The sequence below is a fragment of the Salmo salar genome, chromosome 13, assembly GCF_965601325.2.
Source record: "Salmo salar chromosome 13, fSalSal1, whole genome shotgun sequence".
NCBI lineage: Eukaryota > Metazoa > Chordata > Actinopteri > Salmoniformes > Salmonidae > Salmo > Salmo salar.
In genome coordinates this window covers 27,077,135-27,104,962 of record NC_138303.1, presented here as the reverse complement: position 1 = coordinate 27,104,962, position 27,828 = coordinate 27,077,135, and the positions used below count along the sequence as shown (strand labels likewise).

The window sequence follows — 27,828 nt, the reverse complement described above, 5'->3', positions numbered from 1 at the left end:
TGAATTTACTAAATTACTCACGATAAACGTTCACAAAAAACATAACAATTATTTTAAGAATTATAGATACAGAACTCCTCTATGCACTCGCTATGTCCGATTTTAAAATAGCTTTTCGGTGAAAGCACATTTTGCAATATTCTAAGTAGATAGCCCGGCATCACAGGGCTAGCTATTTAGACACCCACCAAGTTTAGCCCTCACCAAAGTCAGATTTACTATAAGAAAAATGTTATTACCTTTGCTGTTCTTCGTCAGAATGCACTCCCAGGACTTCTACTTCAATAACAAATGTTGGTTTGGTTCAAAATAATCCATAGTTATGTTCAAATATCCTCTGTTTTGTTTGTGCGTTCAAGACACTATCTGAATGGTAAAGAAGGGTGACGCGTACGACACGTTTCGTGACCAAAAAATTCTAAATATTCCATTACCGTAGTTCGAAGCATGTCAACCGCTGTTTAAAATCAATTTTTATGCCATTTTTCTCGTAAAAAAGCGATAATATTCCGACCGGGAAAGCGTGTTTAGGTTCAAAGAGAGAGAAAATAAAAACATGGGGTCGACTCGTGCACGCGCCTCCGTCCCATTGTCCTCTGATAGAGCACTTACCAAAAGCGCTAATGTTTTTCAGCCAGTGGCTGGAATTACATCATTCAGCTTTTTCCCACCTTCTGAGAGCCTATGGGAGCTGTAGGAAGTGTCACGTTACAGCAAAGATCCTCAGTTTTCATTAAAGAGAGCCAAGAAGAACAAGAACTTGTCAGACAGGTCACTTCCTGTAAGGAATCTTCTCAGGTTTTTGCCTACCATATGAGTTCTGTTATACTCACAGACACCATTCAAACAGTTTTAGAAACTTTAGGGTGTTTTCTATCCAAAGCCAATAATTATATGCATATTCTAGTTTCTGGGCAGTAGTAATAACCAGATTAAACCGGGTACGTTTTTTATCCGGCCGTGCAAATACTGCCCCCTACCCCCAACAGGTTAAGTTACTCTCGGATGTGACGATGTAAAACGTCATTCAAGGGCTGAGGGTTTAGGGCTGTCTACTTTGAGTTTGAAACACAGTCTGTCTCAAATATCCCCCTATCCCCTTGTCACGTCCTGACCAGTAAAAGGGGTTATTTGTCATTGTAGTTTGGTCAGGGCGTGGCAAGGGGTGTTTGTTTTGTGTGTTTCGGTGTTTTTGGTTTAGGTTCTATGTTTTCTATTTCTGTGTTTATATCTAGTTTTCTATTTTCTATGTTTATTTTGTTTAAGTGTTTTCTTTAAATAAATTAAGAAGATGAGCACTTTACCCCCTGCGCCTTGGTCCAATCCTTACGACCACCCACCAAACAAGGACCAAGCAGCGGGGATTGGAGCACCGAGGAGAAGGATGGATGTGGGAGGCAGAACGACGTTTCTGGGAGAGGAAATTAAGGGAGCTACATGAGGCCGAGAGGCATCCCCCCCCAAAAATGGGGGGGGGGGGGGGGGGGCACACGGGGAGTTGGGCAGAGTCAGGATGGAGACCTGAGCCAACTCCCCGTGCTTATTATGGGGAGCGACGGATCAAGAAAGCACCTTGTTATGCGGAGATACGCACTGTGTCGCCCATACGCACGCACAGTCCGGTGCGGTCAATAAGGGCTCCGCAGCGTTGCCGGGCGAGAGTTGGCCAGCAGCCAGGGAGAAGTGCGCCGGCGCAGCGCATCTGGCCACCAGTGCATCTCCTCGGTCCAGTTTACCCTGTTCCTGCTCCCCGCACTAGCCCTGAGGTGCATGTTACTAGTCTGGCGCCTCCAAAGCCAGCCCCACGCATCAGGCCTCTAGTGCGCCTGCCCAGTCCAGTACGTCCTGTTCCTGCTCCCCGCACTAGCCCTGAGGTGCGTGTCACTAGTCTGGCGCCTCCAAAGCCAGCCCCACGCATCAGGCCTCTAGTGCGCCTGCCCAGTCCTGTATGTCCTGTTCCTGCTCCCCGCACTAGCCCTGAGGTGCGTGTTACTAGTCTGGCGCCTCCAAAGCCAGCCCCACGCATCAGGCCTCTAGTGCGCCTGCCCAGTCCAGCGACGATCCTCAGCCCTGAGCCTCCAGCGACGCTCCTCAGCCCGGAGTCTCCAGTGACGCTCCTCAGCCCGGAGTCTCCAGCGACGCTCCTCAGCCCGGAGTCTTCTGAACGGGAGCTACGCCCAGAGCGGGAGGATTGGGAAGTGGGGGTGTAGCACAGGGACCGTCGTTGACGGTGGCCACCCTCCCTTCAAGTTTGGGGTTGTTTTTGAGGTGCATTCGGGGTCGCACCTTTGGGGGGGGGGGGGGGGTACTGTCACGTCCTGACCAGTAAAACGGGTTATTTGTCATTGTAGTTTGGTCAGGGCGTGGCAGGGGGTGTTTGTTCTGTGTGTTTCGGTGTTTTTGGTTTAGGTTTAGGTTCTATGTTTTCTATTTCTATGTTTATATCTAGTTTTCTATTTCTATGTTGGGGTTTAGGCAATGACCTCCAATTAGAGGCAGCTGGTTGTCGTTGCCTCTAATTGGAGGCCATATTTAGTTGGGGTTTGTTTCACTTGTGTTTTGTGGGTGGTTATTTTCTGTATAGTCTGGGAGCCTTATGGAACTGTTTTCGTCATTTGTTTATTTTGTTTAAGTGTTTTCTTTAAATAAATTAAGAGGATGAGCACTTTACCCGCTGCGCCTTGGTCGACATGCATGACACCCCTAATTAATAAAATAGTCTGATGTGGACAGGTCTAGGAGAAGAAGGGCCCAGGTAACAACATCAGACAGATAGTAGCCTCAGAGAAATGCAACATGCTCTAGAGCAGGTATTCCCAAACTGGAGTAATACCGTCGGGGGTACGCTGAATAAAAATTTGGTTTTCATTTCAAAAATATATATTTTTTTCTTCACATTTTCAAACAGTCCATTTATATTTTCCAACGGGGCTATACATTTGGGTGAGGTTTTTTTCTCGCCTTAGTGGCCTCGTTTCACTGCCAAAAATAAAATGAAACCATCTAGTAATAACAACACAATGTCAAATACAGGTAGCCTAGTCAAATAATTAACATCCAATCACATTAACCATTACTCTCTCGCGGGAATTCCACTGACGGTCTGTATGTAGCCAAACGTAGCTGCTGCTCATGTTGGTATCGCAAAAGCCATGACAGGGAGACATAGTGGAATGGTAACGCACGTACAAGCAGTTGCTCCCGACACCACTTGGGTACACTGCAGCATCCACCGAGAGGCTCTTGCTGCCAAGGGAATGCCTGACAGCTTGAAAGATGTTTTGGACACTACAGTGAAAATGGTTAACTTTGTTATAACAAGGCCCCTGAACTCTCGTGTATTTTCTGCACTATGCAATGATATGGGCAGCGACCATGTAACGCTTTTACAACATACAGAAGTGCGCTGGTTATCAAGGGGCAAAGTATTGACACGTTTTTTTTTTATTGAGAGACGAGCTTAAAGTTTTCTTTACTGACCATCATTTTCACTTGTCTGACCGCTTGCATGATGACAAGTTTCTCACACGACTGGCCTATCTGGGTGATGTTTTTTCTTACCTGAATGATCTGAATATAGGATTACATTGACTCTCCCCAATTATATTCAATGAGGCTATGATTAAGAAGTTGGAGCTCTTCTCTGTCTGCATTAACAAGGACAACACACAGGTCTTTCCATCATTGTATGATTTTTTGTGTGCAAATGAACTCAAGCTTATGGACAATGTCAAATGTGATATAACGAAGCACCTGAGTGAGTTGGGTGCGCAATTATGCAGGTACTTTCCCGAAACGGATGAAAAAACAACTGGATTCGTTATCCCTTTCATGACCTGCCTCCAGTCCACTTACCGATATCTGAACAAGAGAGCCTCATCAAAATTGCAACAAGCAGTTCTGTGAAAATTGAATTTAATCAGAAGCCACTGCCAGATTTCTGGATTGGGCTGTGCTCAAAGTATCCTGCCTTGGCAAATTGCGCTGTTAAGACAGTGATGCCCTTTGCAACCACGTACCTATGTGAGAGTGGATTCTCAGCCCTCACTAGCATGAAAATTAAATACAGGCACAGACTGTGTGTGGAAAATTATTTAAGACAGACTCTCTCCAATACAACCCAACATTGCAGAGTTATGTGCATCATTTTAAGCACACCCTTCTCATTAACCTGTGGTGAGTTATTCACAATTTTCGATGAACAAATAACGTTTTATATGTGAGATGGTGACAAAAACTCACACTCATTCTTATGTTTAATAAATGTATCGTATAGTGTGTGTGTGTGGCAGGCTTACAACATTTGAGAGTGCGCTGACCCTGGTGCTAGAGGGGGTACGCAGCTGGAGGTTGAATGTTTGAAGGGGTACGGGACTATAAAAAGTTTGGGAACCACTGCTCTAGAGAACACAACACAAACCTTCCACTCTGGCCACTCACTGTATCTCCCCCTCGCTCTGTTCTCTCTCCCCCTTTCTCTCTTCCAATTATGACTCTCTCCATCCCTCACTCTCTCCTTCTGACCAGCTAAATATTTTATCAGCTGGCAGAAGAACCTACAACCCCCAAGTCCAGGGGTTCTCTTTTGGTTGTTTTTTTATTAAGGAAAGAGGGGGGCAGTGGAGGGAAGGAAGGAGGGATGGAGGGAGGAAGGGTTGTTCACCGACCCTAACCCCAGTGAAGTGCTTGGTCACTTTGAAGTTGTTCTCTTCTCTCTCGCTGTCTGCCTGTCTCACTCTCTCCTCCCCTCCTCTCTTGCTCTATCCGTGTGCATCTTGTGTATGAGTGTGTGTAGCACGCTGATCGGTTCAGAACGGGATGAACGACCTTGAGCCGGCGCACAGGGCTGTGTTGCCATGGCAACGAAGCCTTGCGCAACCAGTAACAGCTGGATGTAACAGCACTCCCTGAATTTTTGCGGGAGTCACCACGTTAATAAAAACTACACACTCCTCCTCCCCCTCTTCTTTCTCCTTCTATTTCTCCCTCCCTCTCTCACATATGTGGACCTGTACTCTCAGACAAAAGAAAAGAGCAACACTGTCCAAATCATTGACTGTTTGCACACCAGTCAGTTAGATTAGAAGGTAATGCATTGGTCCCTGCGTCTATGGATTGGTTGTATACAACTTTTCCCAAAATTATCAATTACATAGTCATAAAATGGTAATACATGCCACTTCTTTACCTCGATTAAAATATTCAAGGGGTAGGAAACAAAATGAGGGAAACGTAGGGGGAATGTAATTAGGTCACGCATATATTAATGAATATTATTGAGTAATTGAATCATGTATTGTCAATCAAAGCGGTCCTACAGCCCTTGGCCATTAATATGCATCATTATTTAGTGCAGCCTTGTTGGTCCGTGGACAGACAACACAGAGCTAACAGAGGTGTTGAGCTGGAGGGAGCAGGAGCAGTGTGCAGGTGGTGGAGGAGGATGTCACAGAGTTGGTTCCCACCAGATCCATCTAGAAACATTTCCAGCAGAGCTCGCTAGCTAGCAACACACACGCACGCACGCACGCACGCACGCATGCCACACACACACACACACACACACACACACACACACACACACACACACACACACACACACACACACACAACATCCACATGAGACAATGTCACCCTCTTCACACACAAACATAAGCTCACAAAACACACACACACACGCACAAACACTCACACACTCCCAAAACACACATCCCTGCACGTGAAAACACACATGCACCACTCCCAAAAACACACGGATGCATAATACACACTCGCAAAAACAAACACCATGCAGTCAAATCCTCTCATCACCTCCCAGTCATTTAAGAGCAGACTTAACTTATTTAGCCTGAGTGCTGCGATTCAGGGGATTAGGACTTAGAATCAAATTAATTATGAGTAACTAATGAAAGAGAGAGAGGGAGGAAGGAGTCTGGCATAGAGAGGGAGAGGAAGAGCATAAGAGGGAAAGCGAGAGATGGAACAGGTATGAGAGAGGGCAGAAAAAGAGAGACCCTCTCCTCTGTCTTTCTCTTTCTATCCAGTCTCTCTCCATCCATCCCTTCACTACAGAGGCTTCTTAAAGGGATGCTTTGGGATTTTGGAACTCGTGGTTACCATTGTTATGTCTATGTCTTCTGTATGAAGGCAGTTAGAGGTAGTTTCGGGAGCCAATACTAACTAGCGTTAGCGCAATGACTGGAAGTCTATGGGAATCTGCTAGCATGCTAGACATTTATCTATTTTTATAAAAGAAGCTACTTCTATACAAATGTTGTTGATCAGTACAATAAAATAAGTCCCAAATGGAACGGATTGTCATCTGTACCCCTTCAATAACTCAATGCATGCACACTGTCCTATTGAATATGCATTCACCTGTATTGTGGATAGGCCATAGGCTACATCTTGATTTACCCAGTTTATCAAGTGTTACCATTCAAATAAATGATTAACATTATGTAGTTGGATTGTTTTTACCAAAGTCAAATTGATTGTATGATTGTACAATTGATTCATTAATGCATACAGTTGAAGTCGGAAGTTTACATACACTTAGGTTGGAGTTATTAAAACTTTTTCAACCACTCCATAAATTTCTTGTTAACAAACTATAGTTTTGTCAAGTCGGTTAGGACATCTACTTTGTGCATGACACAAGTCATTTTTCCCAAAATTGTTTACAGACAGATTATTTCACTTATAATTCACTGTATCACAATTCCAGTGGGTCAGAAGTTTACATACTGTCACGACTCCCGCCGAAGTCGGCTCCTCTCCTTGTTCGGGCGGCGTTCGGCGGTCGACGTCACCGGCTTACTAGTTGCCACCGATCGATGTTTCACTGTTCATTTAGTTTTGTCTTTATTGTGTATACCTGTTTTTGATTTCCCTAATTATGTTCATTATTTAACCTCTGCATTTCCTGTTTGTCTTGTCGGTGATTGTTTCCTGTTTTGTGTAGTTGGAGGTGTTTCTCCAAACGATGTATTTTCCTATGAGAAGATTTATTGATATTTTTAGTAAACACGTTTGTTTACATTTATCCCTGTGTCCTGCGCCTGACTCCTCCACTTCTCTAAAGAAAACCATTACAGAATCACCGACCACACAATGGAGTCAGCAGGAGCAGCCAGCCCTCCTATTCGTATAGAGGAGCGCGTTCAGCAGCAGGCGAGTATGATCCAGAGTCTCATGACTGCCATGGATTGCGTGCTGCTGACCATGGAGAGAGTGGAGAGTAAAGGAGAGAGTGGAGAGTAAAGGATGTCCCGTCGGCCCAGCCACACCACCGCCAGGCGCACCTCTGGATCATACCCAACCGTCGTCTATATCCGGTGGGATTCGGCTCTCGCTCCCGGGAGCGTATGACGGAACAGCTGCCGGGTGTCAGGGGTTCCTACTCCAGCTGGAGCTCTGCCTGGCGGCTGTCCAGCCACCGCCCTTAGGACGCGAGAGAGTGAACGCCCTCATCTCCTGTCTGACTGGTAAAGCCCTGGAGTGGGCCAACGCCATCTGGGAGGTGGAAGACCCGACTCGGGACAACTACGAGGACTTCTCCCGCCGCTTTCGGGCAGTATTTGATCATCCACCAGAAGGAAGAGCGGCGGGAGAGCGGCTGGTGCGGGAGAGCGGCTGGTGCGGGATGGAATGAGCGGGCCCTGATCGATCACTACAGGTGTGGTTTGCGAGAGGACGTTCGTAGGGAGCTAGCCTGCAGGGACACCACCCTCCACCTGGACCAGCTGGTGGACTTATCAATCCGGCTGGATAACCTGCTGGCCTCCCGCGGACGTCCGGATCGGGGTCCGTTGGTTCCATCCTCCAGTCCCTTAGGCGGGGCTGGTACTAGGGAGACCGGAGGGGGAACCATTCCATGCACCAGAGGTGACCGCAGAGGGCACACTGCTGGTCGGTGCTGGGGAGGTTTTCCAGGTAGTGGAGGTGGTCGGCGGAACACTAGAGGTACATCTCAGGTGAGTAGGCACACGACTCACCCAGACCCCCCTGTTGCTCACATGTGGTTATCTATAGGATTTCCGGGGTTTTCCCCGCATTCCCAGCATAAGGCGCTAGTAGATTCAGGCCCAGCTGGGAACTTTATTGATCGGTCCTTGGCCAATAGATTAGGGATTCCTATTGTTCCCGTTGATGTTCCCTTCCCTGTACATGCCCTAGATAGTCGTCCGTTGGGGTCGGGGCTGATTAGGGAGGTCACAGCTCCCATTGCTATGGTAACGCAGGGGAGTCATGAAGAGAGTATTAGTCTCTTTCTGATTGACGCTCCTGCGTTTCCCGTTGTGTTGGGTCTTCCCTGGTTGGCTTCTCATGATCCTATTATTTCGTGGCAACAGAGGGTTCTCAAGGGATGGTCCTGTCAGTGTTCAGGGAGGTGTTTAGGTGTTTCCTTAGGTGCCACTATGGTGGAAAGTCCAAACCAGGTTTCCACCATGCACATTCCTCCCGAATATGCCGATTTGGCAATCGCCTTCTGTAAAAGGAAGGCGACTCAATTACCACTCCATCGACCTGGGGATTGTGCGATAAATCTCCTGGAGGGCGCTGCACTTCCCAGGAGTCACGTGTATCCTCTGTCACAGGAGGAGACGGCGGCTATGGAAACATATGTCGCTGAATCTCTGGGACAGGGATACATTCAGCCCTCCATTTCACCTGTCTCCTCGAGTTTCTTTTTTGTGAAGAAGAAGGATGGAGGTTTACGCCCGTGCATTGACTATCGAGGTTTGAACCAGATTACTGTTAACCTGTTAGGGCTAGGGGGCAGTATTGACACGGCCGGATAAAAAACGTACCCGATTTAATCTGGTTACTACTCCTGCCCAGTAACTACTGTTTGAATGCTGTTTGAATGGCTATTTAGACACCCAGCAAGTTTAGCACTCACCAAAGTCAGATTTACTATAAGAAAAATGTTATTACCTTTGGTGTTCTTCGTCAGAATGCACTCCCAGGACTTCTACTTCAATAACAAATGTTGGTTTGGTCCCAAATAATCCATTGTTATATCCAAATAGCGGCGTTTTGTTCGTGCGTTCAAGACACTATCCGAAAGGGTAAATAAGGGTCACGCGCACGACGCATTTCGTGACAAAACATTTCTAATATTCCATTACCGTACTTCGAAGCATGTCAACCGCTGTTTAAAATCAATTTTTATGCAATTTTTCTCGTAAAAAAGCGATAATATTCCGACCGGGAAATCGTTTTTTATTACAAAGAGAGTGAAAGTAAAAGCATGCTATCCCCTCATGCACGAGCCTCAGTCTAATGGCCCTCTGATAGAGCACTTGCCAAACGCGCTAATGTGTTTCAGCCTGGGGATGGAATTACATCGTTCAGCTTTTTCCGGCCTTCTGAGAGCCCATGGGAGCCGTAGGAAGTGTCACGTCATGCCAGAGATCCCCTGTATTTGTTAGAGATTATCAAGGAGGGCAAGAAATGGTCAGACAGGCCACTTCCTGTAAGGAATCTTCTCAGGTTTTGGCCTGCCAAATGAGTTCTGTTATCCTCACAGACACCATTCAAACAGTTTTAGAAACTTTAGGGTGTTTTCTATCCAAAGCCAATAATTATATGCATATTCTAGTTACTGGGCAGGAGTAGTAACCAGATTAAATCGGGTACGTTTTTTATCCGGCCGTGCAAATACTGCCCCCTAGCCCCAACAGGTTAAGGTGGAGGATGTGTTGGACCCTTCGATGCTGGGAGGAGATCCTGGGAGGACATGAGACCCTTCCTTGGCGGGAGTCGCCAAGGAGCATAGGGGAACAGCGACGACGACAGGGACCGCGGCCACAGAAACCCCAAGATTTGTTTTGGGGGGGGCACATGGAGCTGGCGGCTGAGCAGAGGGAAGAGCCAGACACCGTCAGGGAGGCGATGGAGAAGTTGGGGGAGAGAGAGAGGAGAGAGATGTTGGTCAAGTGTGTTCTGCTCAACATTCGACCTGAAGAGCCTGTCAGCAGTCTGGCGAAGTCTGTGCCGGTTTCACGCATCTGTCCTCCAGTGCGCCTCCCCAGTCTGGTACGTCCTGTACCAGCTCCCCGCACTCGCCCTGAAGTGTGTGTCATCAGTACGGTGAAACCTGTTCCGACTCCACGCACCAGGCCTCCAGTGCGCCTCCCCAGCCCAGTACGTCCTGTGCCAGCTCCACGCATCAGGCCTCCAGTGCGCCTCCCTAGTCTGGTACGTCCTGTGCCAGCTCCCCGCACTCACCCTGAAGTGCGTGTCACCAGTCCGGTGCCACCTGTACCGGCTCCACGCACCAGGCCTCCAGCGCGCCTCCCCAGTCCGGTACGTCCTGCGCCAGCTCCCCGCACTCGCCCTGAAGTGCGTGTCAACAGTCCGGTGCCACCTGTACCGGCTCCACGCACTAGGCCTCCAGTGCACCTCCCCAGTCCGGTACATCCCTTGCCAGCTCTCCGCACTCGCCCTGAAGTGCGTGTCACCAGTCCGGTGCCACCTGTACCGGCTCCACGCACTAGGCCTCCAGTGCGCCTCTCCAGCCCGGAGCGTCCTGTGCCGGCTCCACGCACTCGACCTGAGGGGCGTGTCATCAGTCCGGTGCAAACTGCGCCGATGCCCAGTCCAGGCACGGTGTCCAGTCCTGCTCCCTGGCAGGAGCCTCCCTCTGCACCGGTGCCCAGTCCAGGCACAGTGTCCAGGCCCGCTCTAAGACCAGAGCCTTCCTCTGCGCCAGTTCCCAGTCCAGGCACGGCGTCCAGTCCCGCTCCAAGGCCGGAGCCTTCCTCTGCGCCGGTGCCCAGTCCAGGCACAGTGGCCAACCCAGCTCCATGGCCGGAGCCTTCCTCTGCGCCGGTGCCCAGTCCAGGCACGGCGTCCAACCCAGCTCCATGGCCGTAGCCCTCCTCTGCGCTGGTGCCCAGTCCAGGCACGGCATCCAGTACCGCTCCAAGGCCGGAGCCTTCCTCTGCGCCGATGCCCAGTCCAGGCACGGCGTTTAGCCCGGCGCCATGGCCGGATCCGGGGTCTGGGCGGGGGCGGAGACCCACACTGGAGCCGCCACCGACACTAGTCACCCCCCCACCCTCCCCATTTGGTTTCAGGTTTTGCGGCCGGAGTCCGCACCTTTGGGGGAAGGGGGTACTGTCACGTGACTAGGTGGTGTTCTAGTCAATTATATTTCTATGTTTGGGTTTGAGTATGGTTCCCAATTAGAGGCAGCTGATTATCGTTGTCTCTAATTGGGGATCATACTTAAGGAGTCCCTGTTCCCACCTGCATTGTGGGATATTGTTTTTGTGTTAGTGTGTTGAGCACTACGACTTCACATTCGTTGCATGTTTGTTGTTTTCTTAGTTTCACTGTATATTAAAGATGTGGAACTCAACTCACGCTGCGCCTTGGTCCGTCCTTTCCAACGAGCGTGACATAACCGGTGCTCGACCAGTAGGCGAAAGCCAACATCACCCACAACAGAGAACGGTTGATTGTCAAGGGCAATGAATTTGATTATCTTGGCTTTAATGGATTTCGCCTTTGAGTTGTATTGCTGAAATTTTATTACTCTTTCAAATGACTGCTTGACTTGTTGACTGCTCGATCCACATAGCAGACATTGTGTGGGCTAGGTTAGGAATGCTGTGTTGCACGTGTAGTGCAACATTTTATGTGGCGTCATTACGTCATGTACCTACGTTATATAGGTTTGCACGGTAGCTTTGACATCGGTTTTTAACATCGCCGTTAAACTAGACATCGGCCGATTCCTGATGTTGGCATTTTTAAGTAATATTGTTCGATTCCGATATGTTCACCGATATATCGTGCATCCCTAGTCACAGCCCTACCATCCATTCATTCATCCTCCTCCCTGACCCCAACGTGGTGACCTATAGGCCCAGTAGCCTGCCCATGTCCAGCCTCCCTGTTCCCTCTCGATTTAGGAGCCTTCTGGAAGCCCCCGTGAAGGGTAGAGGTGGGGTAAGTGTGAGTGTGTGTCTGCGAGGGTGTGAGCGTGTGTGTTTGTGTTAATTGACAGTTTGGTCACAGAAAGACAGGACTGTAAATCTGCCAGGAGGGCACTGGGGAACAAAACACTGTCTGCCAGGCCACCACACCCCTCTACTCTACCCTCTATTAGGGCAACACACAGACACACAGCCAGGTCATCCGGGAACAAAGCCAGAGACATAGAGCTACATTTAAACAGTGGCTTTTATAATTAACTAAACCTCATGGCCCAGGCCCTGCAACACACTTCTCACACTTCCTCTCCTAGCATATGGAGACACTACATTAACAAGCAGCAGCACATAATAAGATTATATATATCATGTAACAGGACGGTTATATATGAAGAGGGAGGGGTAGAGGAGTGCATAAAATAAAGGTCCTTTAGAGTAGATCATTAACTCAGTTTCACACACACACATAGTCTTATATAACTAACTTTGTGGGGACACACAATTCAGTCTCATTCAAAATCCTATTTTCCATAACCCTTAACCATAACCCTAGTTCCAAATCCTAGCTCCAAACCCTAACCCTTAATGTAATTCTAACCCTAACACTAATTTTAACCTTAACCCTAAACCCCCTCGGAATAGCATTTGACTTTGTGGGGACTGACAAAACGTCCCCAGTTGGTCAAATTTTAGTTTGTTTACTATTCTTGTGGGGTCTTCTGGTCCCCACAAGAAAAGTTAAAACAGGTCTACACACAGCAGCAACATCTAAAGCAGTTAACATCTAATATTACACTTTGACATACGTGAGATTGGCAATCAAATGAACTGCGTTGGGCACAGGTAAGGGAAATATTAATAGTATCTACACATATAGCCTACTGTATTATGGGAAAGCAATGTCTGACTTGCACACCGCACGTCCGTCCCCTATTGATGGTCGGACCAATCCCCTGTACCGTTCTCATGTAACTATAATAACATTTCTGCGCAGTGCACGCTGCCTAAATGTATCCATGTACAGGGTCATGGCCTATGGTCATTTCCATGTCAAAGGTCCCATGAGCACCAACATGTGAAGTTTATAGGAGCATATCAAATGAAAAGCGAAGAGTCTATATTTTTGGGAAATTGAGGCATAGATATGTTTTTCAACCATTTTCCATCCTAAAAATTAGGAATAAGCAAAGAGGGCTTAAAAAATATTCCTAGAAAAGTCTTAAAAAGTTATTAGAAACAGGAGTTGGAAGGAACCAAAAATATGAACAGAACCCCTAGATTTTTGTTGTTTCGTTCCACTGTTCCCATCGCAAAATAAAGTTCAGAATCGTTCCTTTCTCTTCCTTTTTTAACCTGTGAAATAAATTTTAAAAATCCATTTAGCTCATAAAATTACTTCACCAATCAGTGTGGATAGAGCAGGCAAGGTAGTTGTTTACATGCGTGATGGACAGATAAAGTGTAGCCTAAGGCACAAGATGCAACTGAAATTTTGCAGGTGGCGAGACAGGGTTGAAGAGGAGGCTTGAAGCGCAGGGCATCTTGTTATGACATGCATTATATGAATTAGGTCCACAGAATTATACCAAGGAGGAGCAGCTTCTATGGAGGAACTTTGAATGTCCTTTGAGCTTGCAAGCTAATAGGAAAGGGAAAGGGGGGATACCTAGTCAATTGTACAACTGAATGCATTCAACTGAAATGTGTCTTCCGCATTTAACCCAACCCCCCAACCTCTGAATCAGAGAGGTGCAGGGGCTGCCATAATCGACATCCATACCCGGGGAACAGTGGGTTAACTGCCTTGGTCAAGCTTGTGTGTGCTGAGTGCCACCAGAATTACAAACACATCTTACCTTTTTGCAGTTAATAAATCCAAAGTGAAATGTGATAACTTGGCCTATAGTATCCTCCTTAACTAGCATTGAAAAAGTTAATTCATTCTTCTCTAGCTAATTAAAAATCTCTCTCCCTTTCTTCTGAATCAAGCTTGTAACATCCGCACAGCAGCCTATTCTTTGGAGGGGGGAGGGGCAGGTAGCCTAAACACGCACAGGCAAAGATTTTCAGCTTGCAGGCAGACACTGGAATACATAACTGAGTGACAGAGTGAGGGCTTTGCATATGCGCTTTGTTGTGGGACTACAACATTTTTCCTGGAATGTAAAATAACGTTATTAAACGGTTCTAATGCTTTTAAAATAATGTTTCTGTTCCAGAACACTATGGATCACCTTCGTTCCAGGTTCTGTTTCTGTTCCTTGAAATATGTATTTATTTTCCAGTTTTCGGTTCTGCACCCTGAACTGGTTCCAACCCCTGATTAGAAACACAATAAAAACACAATAATGTTAAAGGCCCCTGCCAACTATTATATTTAGTTTCGCAAAAATGATTTGCCTTCTCTAAGTCAAATAAATATTGCCTATTTTCGTTATTCTGTTAGCAAAAACCCACATACAAAACCCACATGAAGTCGGAAGTTTACATACACTTAGGTTGGAGTCATTAAAACTCGTTTTTCAACCACACCAGAAATGTCTTGTTAACAAACTATAGTTTTGGCAAGTCGGTTAGGACATCTACTTTGTGAATGACACAAGTAATTTTTCCATCAATTGTTTACAGACATATTATTTAACTTGTAATTCACTGTATCACAATTCCAGTGGGTCAAGAAGTTTACATACACTAAGTTGACTGTGCCTTTAAACAGCTTGGAAAATTCCAGAAAAGGATGTCATGGCTTCAGAAGCTTCTGATAGACTAATTTACATCATTTGAGTCAATTGGAGGTGTACCTGTGGATGTATTTCAAGGCCTACCTTCAAACTCTGTGCCTCTTTGCTTGACATCATGGGAAAATCTAAAGAAATCCGCCAAGACCTCAGAAAAAAATGGTATACCTCCACAAGTCTGGTTCATCATTGGGAGCAATTTCCAAATGCCTGAAGGTACCACGTTCATCTGTACAAACAATAGTACGCAAGTATAAACACCATGGGACCACGCAGCCTTCATACCACTCAGGAAGGAGATGCGTTCTGTCTCCTAGAGATGAACGTACTTTGGTGCGAAAAGTGAAAATCAATCCCAGAACAACAGAAAGTTCACAGAAGTAACACGTACAGGTAGACCTATCAATTAGTGAGTGTTTTTACTGATAACAATTGTGTTTATTAATTATTAAGTGATTAAAATGTGTCACTCTGTTACCAATGACACAATGGGAAATCATTGTAGTCACAAAACAGAGTTGCAGTAGAGCACAGCACAGTAACTCAGTACAGTAGAGCACAGTAGAGTACATTACAGTAGAGCACACTATAATATGCAGTGCCTTAGGAAAGTATTCAGACTCCTTGACTTTTTCCATATTTGGTTATTCTAAAATTGATTAAATATTTTTCCCCCCTCATCAAACTACACACAATACCCCATAATGACAAAGCAAAAACAGGTTTATATAAAAAAAAATATGAAAAATTGAATGTACATACGTATTAACACACTTTACTCAGTACTTTGGTGAAGCACCTTTTACAGCCTCGAGTCATCTTGGGTATGACGCTACAAGCTTGGCACACCTGTATTTGGGGAGTTTCTCAGATTCTACTCTGCAGATCCTCTCAAGCTCTGTCAGGTTGGATGGGGAGTGTCGCTGTACAGCTATTTTCAGGTCCCTCCAGAGATGTTTCATCAAGTTTAAGTCTGGGCTCTGGCTGGGCCACTCAAGGACATTCAGAGACTTGTCCCGAAGACACTCCTGTGTTGTCTTGGCTGTGTCCTTATGGTCGTTGTCCTGTTGGAAGGTGAACCTTTGCCCCAGTCTGAGGTCCTGAGAGCGCTGGTTTTCATCAAGGATCTCTCAGTACTTTGATCCATTCAGCTTTCCCTCTAACCTGACAAGTCTCCCAGTCTCTGGTGCTGAAAAACATCCCCACAGCATGATGCTGCCACCACCATGCTTCCCCGTAAGGATGGTGGCACGTTTCCTCCAGACGTTCCTCCAGGCCAAAGAGTTCAATATTGGTTTCATCAGACCAGTGAATGTTTTCACAAACTCCAAGCGGGCTGTCATCTGCCTTTTACTGAGGAGTTGCTTCCGTCTGGCCACTCTACCATAAAGGCCTGATTGGTGGAGTGCTGCAGAGATGGTTGTCCTGGAAGGTTCTCCCATCTCCACAGAGGAACTCTAGAGCTCTGTGACCATCGGGTTCATGGTCCCCTCCCTGACCAAGGCCATTCTTTCCCGATTGCTCACATTGGCCGGGCAGCCAGCTCTAGGAAGAGTCTCGGTGGTTCCAAACTTCTTCCATTTAAGAATGATGGAGGCCACTGTGTTCTTGGGGACCTTCAGTGCTGCATAAATGTTTTGGTACCCTTCCCCAAATCTGTGCCGACACAATCCTGTCTCGGAGCTCTACAGACAATTCCTTCGACCTCATGCCTTGGTTTTTGCTCCGACATGCACTGTCAACTGTGGGACCTTATATAGACAGGTGTGTGCCTTTCCAACTCATGTCCAATCAATTGAATTTACCACAGGTGGACTCGAATCAAGTTGTAGAAACATCTCAAGGATGATCAATGGAAACACGAAGGGTCTGAATACTTATTTAAGTAAGGTATATCTGTTTATAATTGCTTAGGATTATTAATTTTTTTAATCCATTTTAGAATAAGGCTGTAACGTAACAAAATGTGGAAAAGGTCAAGGGGTCTGAACACTTTCTGAAGGCACTGTACTCTACTGAAGTGTACTGTACTCTGCTGTACTGTACCCATCTATACCTTAATTCACTGTACATTTCTTTACTGTACTGTCCTCTACTGTACTGTACTCTACTAAACTGTACTGTCCTGTGCAATATTCTACTTTGCTGTACTGTCTGGACCAACCAAATTTGGTCTTGTTTGGGGGCAGAGCTCATTACAATAATTGCGAGTGTATAATAACACCCAAACATGCACCTAGCTACCTTTGTGTACCTATTCAGGATACATCACCATGAAGGGAATGACACTCATAATTATGCATTTCTGTGTAGTACAGATCAAGGACCCAAGATGCCATTCTGTTACCGGGTGTTGATCCACTTCAAACTCAAGGTGTCATATCAGAGCTGACACCCCATTCTTTCTGCAGACATCTTTGAACCTTAATGTTTTTGGAAAACATGGTCACACAAAAAATATTTTACTGTCATTCTGTTACCAAACTTTGCATCTGCAGTGTTCCTCAAGTAAATATGTTTTAGTAATATGCTCTGTGGCAATTGTTAAAGGTAGACTTCTACATATAGGTGTATGGTTTGTTGAACTTTGCAATCAATGGTTTTTGCCTGGCATACCTTTTAATGTGAAAAAGTGAGTCTAAGCGTCACTATTTTTAGGTGGTGGCCGTAGCAAACTATCTGCTTCAGTTTCCGAGATGATCGATCTCTGTCAAAGGAGGAGCTGGTTTTTACATAGTGTACATTTATTTCTTCTGAACACATTTCCGTTTCTTGGGAATGTTAATTTTTGCAAATATTTTCTAAATACATACTTTTATGTTCGCTAACTGGACAGGCAACACCGCCGAGTTCTAAACTGTAAACCAATCAAAAGTTGTGTACTATCCATTGTACTATCTCTGCTGATCACGTCTGCCAATCCCGTTATCTGTATCTAAGGTAGTAGACAGCTGGCGACAAACTGTTATCGGGTGATGCATTGTTTGTATATTTGTAATGAACTATTTAGTTATAAAAACGTCATACCATCAATGCAAGCTGTAAAATGACTCCCAACTTAAAACACAGCAACCTTAGTAATGTAGCTAGCTTGCTAGTTAGCTAGTTGCAACAAGAAGATCTGTTGCTACTGTAGCTAGCAGGAGCAGATAACTTTATCACTAGCTAGCATGTCATTCCGGGACTTTAGCTATCAGTTTTTTCTAGAGGTCGACCGATTAATCAGAATGGCTGATTAATTAGGGCCGATTTCAAGTTTTCATAACAATCGGTAATCGGTATTGTTGGTCAACGATTTGCCGAATTTTTTTTAATTTTAATTTAAATTTTTTATTTTTTTTACACCTTTATTTAACTAGGCAAGTCAGATTAAGAACACGTTCTTATTTTCAATGACGGCCTAGGAACGGGGGTTAACTGCCTTGTTCAGGGGGGATTCGTTTTTGCAACCTTCCGGTTATTAGTCCAACGCTTTAACCACCTGCCTTACATTGCACTCCACGAGGAGCCTGCATGGCAGGCTGACTACCTGTTACGCGAGGGCAGCAAGAAGCCAGCAGCGTAAGTTGCTAGCTAGCATTAAACTTATAAAAAAACTATCAATCTTAACATAATCACTAGTTAAACTAGTAATATCATCAACCATGTATTGTTATCTAACGTGTCCTGCGTTGCATATAATCGTTGCAGGTGCCTCGTTCATTTCTCATCGAATCACAGCCTACTTCGACAAACGGGTGATGATTTAACAAGCGCATTTGCAAAAAAAGCACTGTCGTTGCACCAATGTACCTAACCATAAACATCAATGCCTTTCTTTAAACTCAATACACAAGTATATATTTTTAAACCTGCATATTTAGTTAATATTGCCTGCTAACATGAATTTGTGTCACTTCTCTTGTGTTCCGTGCAAGCAGTCAGGGTATATACAGCAGTTTGGGCCGCCTGGCTCATTGCGAACTGTGTGAAGTCCATTTATTCCTAACAAAGACCGTAATTAATTTGCCAGAATTGTACATACTTATGACATAACATTGAAGGTTGTGCAATGTAACAGGAATATTTAGACTTAGGGATGCCACCCGTTAGATAAAATATGGAACAGTTCCGTATTTACATTTACATTTACATTTTAGTCATTTAGCAGACGCTCTTATCCAGAGCGACTTACAGTAGTGAATACATACATTTCATTTTCATTTCATGCATTTAAAATTTAAATAAAAAATAAGAATAAAATGTTTAACAGTCATTACCCCTCTGAATCATTGTTTCCCCTCAGTGAGGCTCTATTTTCTGAGAAAGAGGAAGTTGCTTTAAGAGTTTTCTTGGTTCTGTAAAGGAACCACATGGGACTTTCCTTCAAAATTAACAAAATATCAGTGAAATAGTACTGCTGTAAACTATTCCATGACGTTATTTCTATCAACCATGTCTACTAAAGTACTTGGGTGGATTTCTCTGAAAGATTCATCCTATACATAGACAAGGTTGAAGGTTTGAGGTGAAAGATTCATCCTATACATAGACAAGGTTGAAGGTTTGAGGTGAAAGATTCATCCTATACATAGACAAGGTTGAAGGTTTGAGGTGAAAGATTCATCCTATACATAGACAAGGTTGAAGGTTTGAGGTGAAAGATTCATCCTATACATAGACAAGGTTGAAGATTTGAGGTGAAAGATTCATCCTATACATAGACAAGGTTGAAGGTTTGAGGTGAAAGTGGCTGAGAATGACAGTGATTGACTTGTTTGTTTTTGCTTGCTTGCTGTTTGTATAACAAGCTATTCTAACTCAAATTACAAATATGCCTATCTTGTCATGCAGAGAGGGGTCACCCATCAGTTGTTTTCACACTGATGGCTCTATTTCCAGTAACAGCACTGGGGTTCCTAGGATGTAAGTTGGCTTGTGATTCCATAGAAAATGCAGACTAATCCTGGTGAGAAATAGACAGAGGTCCCTGGAAAGATGAGTAAGAGGCCTGGATTCCTGCAACTCCACTAGAAGACTGGGGTGGACCCTGGTCAGAGGCCAACCTTGTCCGAAAGACAGGTGCGTCACGCAATCAATATGGATGAAGTTGATTTTGTGGTCAGGAAACTATTTAGAGTAACTGCTACTCCCCAACCCATTTTCTGTACTATTGTGTTTAGGTACTGCCATAGAAATAGAAAGGGCGTCTCCATTCAAGTCAATGATGGCATAATGGGTGGACATGTTAGCCATTTTGGGTGCACCCTTGCCTAGGTTGAAGATGACAAAGGTTAAGACAACGGGATTCTAAATATCCCATAACTCTTTGCAACAATGGGACCAGCCATGGTAGCTAGCAACGTCCCTGGTAGCTAGCAACGGCGCTGGTCCCAGATTTGTACCTTTCAATTTTATTTCACTGAAATAATAAACGTTTCGTTTTCTAAATGATAGTTTCCGGATTCGACCATATTAATGACCAAAGGATCGTATTTCTGTGTGTTATTATGTTATAATTAAGTCTATGATTTGATATTTGATAGAGCAGTCTGACTGAGCGATGGTAGGCAGCAGCAGGCTCGTAAGCATTCATTCAAACAGCACCTTCGTGCGTTTTGCCAGCAGCTCTTTGCAATTCTTCAAGCATTGCGCTGTTTATGACTTCAAGCCTATCAACCCCCGAGATTAGGCTGGTGTAACCCATGTGAAATGGCTAGCTAGTTAGCGGGTGTGCGCTAATAGCGTTTCAAACGTCACTCGCTCTGAGACTTGGGAGTGGTTGTTCCCCTTGCTCTACATGGGTAACGCTGCTTCGAGGGTGGCTGTTGTTGATGTGTCCCTGGTTCGAGCCCAGGTTGGAGCGAGGAGAGGGACGGAAGCTATACTCTTACACTGGCAATACTAAAGTGCCTATAAAACATCCAATAGTCAAAGGTATATGAAATACAAATCGTATAGAGAGAAATAGTCCTATAATTCCTATAATAACTTCAACCTAAAACTTCTTACCTGGGAATATTGAAGACTCATGTTAAAAGGAGCCACCAGCTTTCATATGTTCTCATGTTCTGAGCAAGGAACTTAAACGTTAGCTTTTTTACATGGCACATATTGCACTTTTACTTTCTTCTCCAACACTTTGTTTTTGCATTATTTAAACCAAATTGAACATGTTTCATTATTTATTTGAGGCTAAATTGATAGTATTTATGTATTGTATTAAGTTAAAGTAAGTGTTCATTCAGTACTGTTGTAATTGTCATTATTACAAATAAATAAATAAATCGGCCGATTAATCGGTATCGGCCTTTATGGTCCTCCAATAATTGGTATCGGCGTTGAAAAATCATAATTGGTCGACCTCTAGTTTTTTCCAAGTAATAATTGAAGACTACAAAAATCAATAGGACAAGTAGTGTAAATCTAATACAGTCATCAAGGCAAGACCCAGTAATTTCATTCTGACAAATGCTACATTATCCCTGTCAATAGTAGGATGAGTGCAGAGCAGCCAGCCTCAGACTGTCAGGATGTTCATCTTCTAGCTCACAAACTACATTCCTTTGTTGTGATGATTTATTTGATTAATCCTTGTCTCTTTTGTCTTAAATCTATTCAGTTCTCCTGTGTCCTGCTCCCAGAGATCAACCAAGTGCTATTCACCAAGCATGGGCTGATTCACTCACCTGTGAGGAGAACCCTCCTACCGCAGTTTGAACTAACCCTGCTGTCACTATTTAAATATTGGACCCACATAGACATGTGCCTTTTGTCTTTTCTTTGTGGGTTTTGTCTTACAGTGTTGTGCATTTTAGAGTTGAAGAACAACTACAGATACACATGCTTGTTAGAACATCTCAAAGAGTACATTTTATGTAGATTCAGTATAACGGGACAAACAGATTGTTTTATTATTGTAACCTGCAGTTGGGAAAATTCTACAGTTCCCATCAGGAGCCCAGGCTGTTACCATAGATGGTGGAGTCCTCGTCTCTGGACCACACAAGCTTTAGATTACATTCTACTGAGGTCCTTGTCTCTCTCTCTACATCGGTCAGCTACTTTGGTGACTATGCTGGGTCCTATGGGGCCTGGGCCCACAGATGTTCCTTGAGAGAAGGGGAAATACTGAAGCATGTGTTGATGACAGTTTCTACAGTCTCTTGGCATAGATGGTTAGCTCTCATTTCTGGACTGCAACATTGTAAGATTGTGCCCTCCACGGCACTTGATATACATTGATTGGTAGGCTACACTATATTTAAATACTTAAAATACTGCCTGAGACACCTTTGCTATTTGTCTCTGTACTCAATAAATGGTGAAACATTATTTGTGAGTGTTCTTTGATCGAATGTATATGCATGAAACCTACATTATGGAAAACATGTATCACACTCAGTCATAGTTAGTAGAATAATGATTTTGGCACATCAACTTTTAGAAGATTAGTAGGACAGTTAATAATGTAAACCACCTAAATATACTTACATTCACTGAACATTTAGTAGTTAAAACTCACCAACATTCATTTCCCAACTTATTTTTCTATAATCCTACAGGCTCTTTATCATTCTCCATAACTTATATTCATTCCAATGCATCAGACATGATGCATGCCACTATGGTATTATTGGGCAGCTGCTATTTGAGAAGTTATCTGATTTAAAAATCAAGCAGAGAAATGTGCAGGAATTGAAGGTGCCAACATATTTTATAGTCATCATACGTTTTACTGTCATATACATCAAAAATCTGCTCCTCCCTCGACGGGGATCAGTCAACTTCACTCTTTTGAGCTTCGGCCCACCACCTATTTAATGTGGAATTGTCCCTATATCATTCAGCGATAGGACAATATTTAAATTTGAGCTGGTTAGACTTTACCCCTTCGCCGCCGGGCGACATGAACTTACTGAATGAAAGCAACATGTCCTAAAGCAGGCTAGCCTAAGAGTCAGAAATATATCGAATGTATTATGTGCTGTCTGCGCCAAGGGTACCAACCAGGCACATACACACGTTTTAAAACATTGTATTAGTAAGTTAGAAAAAAACCTTCCCTCAAAGTTCTAGGTCCAAACGAACGGGCACTTATTTTAAATTCCTCAGCTATGACAAATACATTCAACCCCACTAACATGTCAGAAACCATTAATATAGCGCGCTATATCTACACCAAAATCCATGACCTCGGCTTGGAGCGTCCCTATAAAACAACAAACACTTTTGCTGTCAAAGTAAACGGGCATGCACGGTGCCCGTACACCGTAGCGTATATTATTGTGTTACGACGAGTATATAGAGTCCTATTACACATCAGTGGAAAACGATGTCGGGGCACTTCCGTCTAACCAAACGAGGAACAATGCCGTCGTGCGTAAAACCGAGCTTTATTAAAAGGAATGCGTAAAGGGAAAATGTAGGAAACTCACCAAATAGATATATCTCTGAGCGCACCAATAGCTTCTTCCTTTCCCTATTAACTCTCCGCCATCTTCAGCACTGTGTTTGTTTAAATGGGAAACACTCTCGAAGAGCAAGAAGCCAGCTTGTGCTGAGCGTTGGGGTTGCTGGGGAAAGTAGTTATTCACGTCGAACGTTGTTATTTTAGGTAGGGCAGACCTCCCGGATACGGACTACAACTACATGTATGCCCCAAGAGGAGATCTTGGGTTCTGGTGTAGACGGCTGAACAGCGACGATATTAGAACAGAATAATGCCACGGTGTTTATTTTTAGTTATAAACTCGGTGATTAGCAGACAGCCGTGGTATATCAGACCGTATACCACTGGTATGACACATTCATTATTTGTACTGCTCTAATTACGTTGGTAACTAGTTTATAATAGCAATAAGACACCTCAGTGGTTTGTGGTATATGACCAAAACACCACGGCTTAGGGCTGTGTCCAGGCACTCCGCGATGTGTCGTGCTTAAGAACAGCCCTTAGCGGTGGTATATTAGACATACCCCTCCTGCCTTATTACTTAATTAACCTGAGGAACATTGAATTGTGTGAAAATACCTGTAATACTTAATAGGCTGTTCAGCTATCATCTGATTTAACATGGTAATGATGGTTTACAGAAGGGGTGTGGCTTGGACAACTTAACATTTACAGTATTCTAGGGTAGGCAGGCTATTCAGTATTCAAATATTATCTCAGTATGTGTATATTAGCCAGATATAGATGGTGATAAGAAATACATTTATACAAACTGTATTTTTTTGCATTTTGGTGAAATTCTAGATTTAATCAGCTGAATTAACAGGGTGCCATATTCAATCAAACCCCTTTATCCGGGATTGCGAGTTTGATTGAACTGCGTATAAATTAGATAATGTTTTGCTTTGTTATAAATAATGTATAGTCCTAAGCCTTATTGTGACATAGCTCAACAACAAAAAAATGCTAGCCCTAATGATATGTTCTGTACATGGAGAGGGCTGCGTGGTTTGGTTCTGTATCTGTAGAACAGTGGGACCTCCAGAACTGTATATCTTATAGATGAGGCCCATATGTGGGCTCCATTTGGTGGAGCTGGCAGGCTCAGTGTGGACCGTTGGCGTCACAGCCTATTGGCCTGGGGACTAGGGAAGATTCGTCCCAGAACCAGTACCCTTGCCAAGAAGAGACGAGGTAAGATAGCACCAACCCGTCACCATGGTGATACCAGGCAGGCAGGGAAGTACACACACACACACTCTGGCAGAGCAGACAGTAGGGTTTCAGCTGTGTCAGGGAGGGGTAGAGGTGGAGGGAGGGAGAGAGAGGGGAAGAAAGTGAGAATCAGATAGAGAGTGTAAAGACAGAGATTGAGTGACAGAAAGGCTGGAAGACACAGGTAAAGAGGGACAACAGATGTATATATATATATAATGATTGTGAGAGCAGCGGTAGAAACATAGCTGAAATACAGTAGACAGGGCAAGGAGAAGATGAGAGAAAAGGAGAGAGAGGGCAAGAGAAAGAGAGGAAGCGATGGTGAGTAATGTGAATCTGCAGAGTAAGTAAAGATGAGGAGGGAGAGAGTGATAGAAAACATTAGGTAGAGCCAGTCAGAGAATTACCCGGAGAGAGAAAGAGAGAGCGAGTGCTGAAGGAAAGAGAGAGGCGAAAGAGGGGGAAGGGGAAGGAATGAGGAGGAGGAGAACAGGACTTTGCAATTAGCCTGGCCTGAGCAAAATCCACCCAAGTCAAGGAACACAACCAGAGCAAAAGAAAGAAGGATATGACTTGAGTTACAACTGTGCTTGGATTATGTGTCCTTTCGAAACGTTTTAAGGGGGGGGGGGGGGCATGTGACACTGTAGAAGTTATATAAAGTTAGGGTGAGAAAATGTGTAAAATTGTAGCTCTAGTAGGAGCAACAGGCTGGCAGGCAGCACATTTCTGAACATGTCTCAAACAGCCTTGACAAACAAGACACACTATTCATACCGCTATTATGACATTAGTTTTTGGAAGCAGTGTCAGCACAAACAGACTGGAACTTGACAGCGTTGATGATTATGAGTTGCTGCAAAAGTGCTGCAAGAATATCCAGAATCTAAAGTTTGTTTTTCTTTTGATTTAACTTTTTCTTTTGATTTAATCTGTATATGTGAATGTATCAATACTGGTGCAAAGTTATTTGATGACCCATCAAGCCTAATAGTGTCTTTAATAGGATTTGCATTGATAGTGTTTGTTGTCTGTTTATGTATGTAACTGTGTATGTGTCCTTAAGCCCTTCTCTTCCCCCTCCCCCATCACCACACAATGCATAGAGCCAAACCACTATCACTGCTTTTGTCCATACTCCCCCATTAAAGAAGGAGGGGGAAAGGAGAGAGAGGAGGAGGGTGAAAAGAAGAGAGATGAAAAATGAGTAATCTGTCATGAAGAACATTATGTGTGAGAGAGGTTGAAAAATATCTCCTTTCTCCAAACACACACACACACACAAAAAAGACAGTGGTGGAAAATGGTCTTATAGGCACATAAAAACTGAGCAGGCAGGGAGCCTTGCAAGCTTTCAGATGGTTCTGTATCACACAGATATAGAGCAGAAAAAGCCAAAGAGCAGTAATTGGCTAGAGATTGATGATGTGATGTCTAACGAATGTGACTGAGACAGAATCCTAAAAGTTTTCAGTACTGCGGTGACAGTGAGAGTGAGGGAGGGAGGGAGACTGAGACGGAAAGGAGCTGTTTAACATTCCAAACGGGTAGAGAGAATTCAGGAGCAGCAGAGCAGCCATCGGCACACAGGTATAATGCACAGGCCTCAGAGGGAGAGAGAGATGGAGAGGCAGAGAGAGAGAAAGAGAATGAGAGGGAGAGTGCAGAGGAGAGGGATGGGTTTGGAAATGTCCACTTGCACATAGGTGTAGTGCAGGGAAAAGATGTGGAGGGGGTAGAGAGTAATGGGAGATTGGTAGAGAGAGGGACAGGTAGAGGCAGAGAGAGAGAGCATGGGGTGAATAGAGAAGCTCGCCGGCACTCAGGTGTATCAAACAGCATTTTGAAGGAGGGAGTGAGAGAAGGGGAGAGAGGGGAGATGAGTAAAGACACACAAGGGAGATGAAAAGAGATACACGAAAAGGGGATAGGATAGATAGGTGGAAAAAAGCACAGATGCCTTAAAAGAAAAAGAGAGAGAGACTGACAGCAGAGACAAAAAGATGGATGGAAGAATAGATAATATAAGGAATGCTGACCACCTCTATGCTTAATATTGGCCATCTCTTTATAGCCTCAGCTACCATCTCACTCCTGCAGCCACCTCTCATTGCAGCCTGTGGAGTTCCTGTCAGCACAACCACCCAATGCCAAATCAATAGGACATGATGATATACTGTAGGTTAGAGGAGATAAACCAGATGAATGTTGCTCTCAGACCATCCTCAGAAAAATATTCTAGAGACTCTTATGTGGTTGTCCTCTGTGAAAACATACTTAACTAAGGTATGTGAGCAATGTACCCTCTAAGTTGTGCGCGGGTGCGCTGCTCCCCAGGGACTGCAATGCAGAAGAAATATCAGCCAGTGCAGAGAAGCACGAGATTGAACTTCACTCAACGTTCTAGTTTTCCCCTTTAGTTAACACTATCAACGTTTCCCTCTACTGTGGGATATGCCACTATTAGCCACTTTCAATTCAACATACCGAAACAAAACAAACTATGCAAGACTTAGTATGCAAAACTAACTATGCAAAATAATTTATTGTAGGCAGAATGCACCGGACTGTGTTTACAGCATGAGTGATTAGAGTAGATGTGCTTAGCCAAGTTATAGCTAATTTCTAGTCACCAATATGGAGTGGTTGCTTCCTACAAGAGCACAAAACATGTGCATTTCTAGCCATCATTGAAAAGTGAGTCAGGTAAAGAGCATTTTTTCTGTCTTAACGTGGCAGTGTGGTATTTTGAGACAGGCTTAAATAAGCTAAGTAGCCAATAGGCCGAGCGTAGCATCATTTTTCTGATTGTCACGACTTCTGCCGAAGTTGATGCCCCTCCTTGTTCGGGTGGTGCTCGGCGGTCGACGTCACCGGTCTTCTAGCCATCATTGATCCATTTTTCATTTTCCATTGGTTTTGTCTTGTCTTCCTACACACCTGGTTCCAATCCCATTCATTACATGTTGTGTATTTAACCCTCTGTTTCCCCTCATGTCTTTGTCAGAGGTTGTTTGTTGTTATGTGCTTGTGTATTTGTATTGATGCGTGACGGGTTATTTTACCCATGTTATTTTATTTATGTACGTTGGTTTTTGGAGTTTGTTTTATCTTTATTAAACTACTCCAGTTACACCAAGTTGGTTTCTCCTGCGCCTGACTTCCCTGCCACCTACACACACGACCATGACACTGATTCTCTATAATAATGGTATGGGAATAATAATGAACTTTATTTTGTGAAGTGGTTGTATCAAACAACACATTTTCAGTCACCTTGTCTGAATGACGTGGATGAACAGGTTAATGTCAAGCCCTCACTGTCACGTCCTGACCAGTGAAAGAGGTCATTTGCCATAGTAGAATGGTCAGGGCGTGGCAGGGGTTTTGTTTTGTATGTATTTTGGGTTTTCTGTTTCTATGTGGGTTTTTCTAGTATTCAATTTCTATGTTTTGTTTTCCGTTTTAGTCTTTGTACCTGACGGGACTG

At 44.3% G+C, this 27,828-nt stretch overlaps 1 protein-coding gene across 4 annotated transcripts in view; it reads right to left on the bottom strand.

The window, feature by feature from the left end:
* LOC106566728 (nuclear receptor coactivator 3) overlaps nt 1-23,279 on the bottom strand; it is a 110,876-nt gene extending 87,597 nt beyond the window's left edge. For 3 of the 4 annotated variants that reach the window (XM_082959918.1, XM_082959915.1, XM_014135048.3), the window contains exon 1: nt 23,104-23,279. The gene's annotated coding sequence lies outside the window, so the exon portion shown is untranslated. The remainder of the gene's footprint in view (nt 1-23,103) is intronic. The other variant, XM_082959917.1, reaches the window with a different exon arrangement.
* Between the last annotated feature and the right edge of the window lie 4,549 nt (nt 23,280-27,828).